The sequence below is a fragment of the Manduca sexta genome, chromosome 7, assembly GCF_014839805.1.
Source record: "Manduca sexta isolate Smith_Timp_Sample1 chromosome 7, JHU_Msex_v1.0, whole genome shotgun sequence".
NCBI lineage: Eukaryota > Metazoa > Arthropoda > Insecta > Lepidoptera > Sphingidae > Manduca > Manduca sexta.
Window position 1 is genome coordinate 12,624,820 of NC_051121.1, and position 4,761 is coordinate 12,629,580.

General features: G+C 31.5%; 1 long non-coding RNA gene across 1 annotated transcript; it reads right to left on the reverse strand.

The window, feature by feature from the left end:
- Positions 1-371: 371 nt before the first annotated feature.
- LOC119193830 lies at positions 372-3,097 on the reverse strand. The gene is made up of 2 exons (XR_005114070.1): positions 1,663-3,097; positions 372-1,426 (listed from the first exon to the last, which is right to left on the reverse strand). It is a non-coding gene; the product is annotated as an uncharacterized LOC119193830 (long non-coding RNA).
- Between the last annotated feature and the right edge of the window lie 1,664 nt (positions 3,098-4,761).

Genomic DNA, 4,761 nt, shown 5'->3' on the forward strand with positions numbered 1-4,761 from the left:
GGTAGCAGAGCTTGGTTGGTAAATGAAACTCAATGTGTGTCAATATGTGGATTGTTAAAATTATTACGACAAAAGAATAAGTTAGAGGTTAAAGTTACATGTGCGAGAAGGAAAAATTAACAAAAAAACAATAATTATAATTATTTTCAAAAAATGGCTAATCAAGCAAAAATTGAAGATGTTACGCTACCTATTTTCGATGGTGTAAACTATACGGGCTGGAAATTAAGGTTATTAACCTTATTAGAATATAAGGAGTGTAACGAGCCCGCCATTGCCATTAACCCCCGCTCCGGGTCAAGATGAAAAGCTAAGGCGGAATGGAAAAAGAAGGATTTAAAGGCAAGAACTATAATAATGAGTACAATTTCGGATAAACAATTAGAATATATTAGTGAATGCGGAACAGCTTACAAAATGTTTATGGTTTTTAATGTAAAATACGCCTGTATACAATGTAATTTGTTGCCTTGAGCCTGCAAAGTGCATAGACTGCACTTCTTCGGCCATTTTACATCCGTAATTTTCGGAAAAATCACAATGTATGACAACTTCATTATCGTGTATCTTTTCTATAGCTTCTTTATATTGCTTGTGTTGGTGGTAAATATTATAAAAATGAGTTTTAAATTTTGGGAATTCTTCTTGGAATTGAATAATTAGTGTATTGAATGTACCTGCCTTTTCCTCTTGACCAGTTTTTTTAGTAGTTTAGCGTATACAAGATTTTTCGTACTCATAACATTTAATTGTCCATTCAGTCCAAGTAACCTCTTGTGATAATATATCTTCTGTAGTAGTAAAGCAAATTTTTTTCCAGCACACACTGCACACTCTGAATACATGCAAGGTTTGTTTTTATATCACATACTATTTCAGAAATCAAATCATTTGGATCAGTAGATGTTATTGAGGCAGCTTTCTTTAGAGTCTGTGCTTTGAAGTCTAAGTTAGCATGTTTAATACAAGCACACGTGTTTCGGTTGGATACATGCGGAGGAACCACATAAAATGGGCGACAGCGTTTAAAAGTAGCAAAGGATAAATTTCCACCTTCATTTCGGTATACTTTATACAAATTAGGATAAAGTATTTAACAAAAATCCTTTTTTTGTTTTTTATTTTTATTACGAGTGATGTATTCTTTTTTTCCGGCGGTCATGCGACTGATGTCATCCTGTTTAAAGATTTTTTCTATTTCTTTGGATGTTCTCACTTTCCTCTGCTTTATAAAATGATACTAGCGTATGCCTCTTTTTAAACCCAAACATTTTCAAATTTTATTCTGCATTTTGTGTTTTTTGACTGACTCATTTTGAACTATTCTCTTCAATACCCGTTTTTCAAATGGTTTACTGGTTTTGTAAGTTTCTTTTAAAATTTCTTCTAAGACACGTGTTTCTAATAATTTCTTTCTTACCTAAAACTATAGAATAATGTACTGATTAGGTGAATATTCTAAAAAGTTCATATTATACTTATTTTATTCCTAAAATATCTCTTAGATTTTAAACAATGTTACCCTCAGAGGCTTTGTATAGCAATAAATTCTGTCGGAAAATAAATTATATTGTAAATAAAATTAGGTATTTAACTGAGCAATAGGTACCATTGCTTTTGATTCTTTTGAGATATCAGGAGTTTTTCCCTCAATGAACTTACTGATTGGTGTGACGGGAGTCCTAGATATAGTTGCTTCATTTGATTTGTTTGTTATAATATTTAATCTGTTGGTTAAATTAATAACCCTTCTTTTGTATCTGATAATAGTTTTATGTAAATTGGCATTTTTAACAAGTAGGCGTTTATTTCTTTCCTTTAACTTTTTGTTTTCTTGTAGTAATTTACTACGGTATTTACGTCGTTTTATAACTATAGCGTTTGTTGCTTGATCCAAATTTTCAACTTTTGCTTTTTTGGTGCGCTTAGCTTCTCTCCATTGCTTTCTTATTACTTGTTTTTCTTCTTCAGTCATATCTACTATTTTTCTTTTTTTTGCCTTAGTTCGCTCTGCATTCTTCTTTTTCAATTGTTCAAATTTAGCAGGATTCGTTTGTTTTAATTTTTCTCTGTATCTTCGACATCTTTCCGCCGCAGATAAAGGCATCTGTAGAGTTAAATAAAAAAATACACATTGCATTATAGGCTCATATAAATAATAAAAAGTAAATGTTAAATAATTTCAAAAACAAAATTCGGCTACTGAAAAATCATGCTCTTAATATTTATCGTCTATTAAAATAAAAAACATCAATACCAGCATTATCATATCAGCCCACGAACAACCATTGTTAGACATAGGCCTCTACCAACGTTATCCGCATTTCAACTTTTATTTTTATGACACCATCAATAGTATGAATATGTTTAAAGAGGTACAGTAGGTAATATAGACATTAGATATATGACGTATTATTAAGTTGTTTATTTTCAGATTCAGCTGACGGGTTTGTTATGGAACCCACTTATTTTTAAATTATGTTTTATAAATGTTGTGGAAAAATAAATACAGTTTGTGTAGTGATCAAAAATTGAATTGTTCTAAAATATAACAATATACACTTTCTTTTATAATTTCCGTTGTAATACGTCGCACAATTTGTGTCACTCTGTCGCACAACGTATGAAATATACAACACGAACTAACCTAAAAAAAATCATAACACGTAAATTAATAAATATAGCCTTCAAAAACTGTCATAGTTCAACAAAGAAATGATTGTTGTGTATGATTTAAAACTAAAAATCAGGACAGCTATTTAATTAATGATAATTCCAAGGAATAAATCTTCCCTTTTCTTAAGGAGAAACAGTCTGCTCCAACACGTTCTTCCAACTAACACGAAAAAAAGATGGCGGAATCGTTCAGGAATGTGTCAAGTACGATGAGCTAGTATTGCCACTTCAAATAAATTAATTATTTATGGTAGATTATAAACAAGACCAGGAAATATCGCGTTACACAACTGACGTGTTACAAGAGAATAAAATTTGGGACACCTCTTAAGTTGTTAATATAAACAATACGGGGTGATTAATTGTAGTTGTTGTCGTTTTTTTCGTAGTTAAATATTCAATAGAACAAGATATATACGAAAAATAAAAAAGTCATAATGATAAAAATTATATGTGTAATGATTTGTGTGGAGTGGGCGTATGCAGAAACCAACAAAATGTATGGAATGAAAAAGTCGAACATTTTTTATTTTCATGTGTAAAAGTAAATACTAGAAATATGTTTATGAAAAAATTTGACACAATAAAAAATTGTACGTACTGTATTTAATTTTTATAAAAAGTAGGTTTATTTATTTTTTTAAAATTTTTTTTTTGGAGTCTAACTCTTCGGACAGAAACATTTTACAAAGTGCGCTAAAATATGAGCTTTACCCAGTAGCATCACAATTCATTTTCGCTAACTTAGTGTATGTCCATAAAAATATAGAAAATTTTCCAAAAGTTGGCGATATCCATAGTTAAAATACTAGAAACAAAAATAATTTACTAAATCACAAAACCAAGGCTCCAAAAGATCAGCAAGTCTTTTAAGGGTTACTGTATACATTTTTAAAACAAAGTTCCTACTGAGATCAAATCCTTAAATATTGCGAAATTCCAAGCCACTATTAAGCGCAAGTTGTGTAATAAAGCTTATTACAAGATCTCAGAATACCTAGAGGATATAAATGCCTGGGACTAAGCATTTTTGTGTGATTTTCTTTGGAATCATGTCACTTGATCGAGATATATATATTTTTTCTTTCTCTTTATTTGTAATATGACTGTAAGCGGCTTGGATATGAAACACTCTCTAACTATCTGTACCTGCGGCGGCGTCGTGTGACGGGTCGGCCACTTCCCTACAATATGGTTGAGGAGGCCGATGGCTGGCACATGCGTCATACTCGTGAACGGGTGCTACTTGTGTGGACTGTTCTGCCCATTTCGCTTACAATTTATAATTGCTAGAGGTGCTAGGAGGAAATAATGATAAGGATAATAATAGACAAATTTCATGATTCCTGAGAGGGTTGTGCAGACATATGAAAATTTAAATTAATTTATTCCTTATTACACAAGCCTATAAATGAAGTGCTCTAAACAACAATAAAAAACCAATTGTATTTTTTTTTTATCTTCTCACTTCATCATGTACTGTAGTCTTTACACTAAACTGATTGAAAAGAGCAACACCAGAGTTTCTTGCCCGTTCTTCTCTAGTGAGAACTGCTTTCCGAACTGGTGGTAGAGTTAATATTGACGGAATCTAAATAATGTATAACATTTTACAGATTCAAATAAATCATTTCATTTCAGGCATCGACACATCAACGTCAACATATTATTATCGGCAAGGTTAAGGTTACTGAGTACATATTATGTTACCTACTAAAATAAAAATATTTTACGGAGGGAATTGTTATATTTTTTAATTTTTTTTAAAGGGGGGAGTATATGTAGCCACCACGTCGCACATATCACGTAGACTTAGTTAAGTGATAAGTCACGTACGCCACGTACCAGATTAGTATGTAAGCACATTATGCATGAAATAAATCAGACCAAAAATCATCTCCTGTCTCATTTCATCTCGCCATAAACTTATGGGAAATATTGTTTCAGAAAAAAATAAGATAAAAAAAAGATATATTTGGCATAAGTTGCAAATACGCAATTGACACAGAGGAAACTGAGAGTGTTTTTAGTCGGTTATCATCATATTTTGTGAACCGTGTGGGCTACGGCAGCGAGCGACGAACA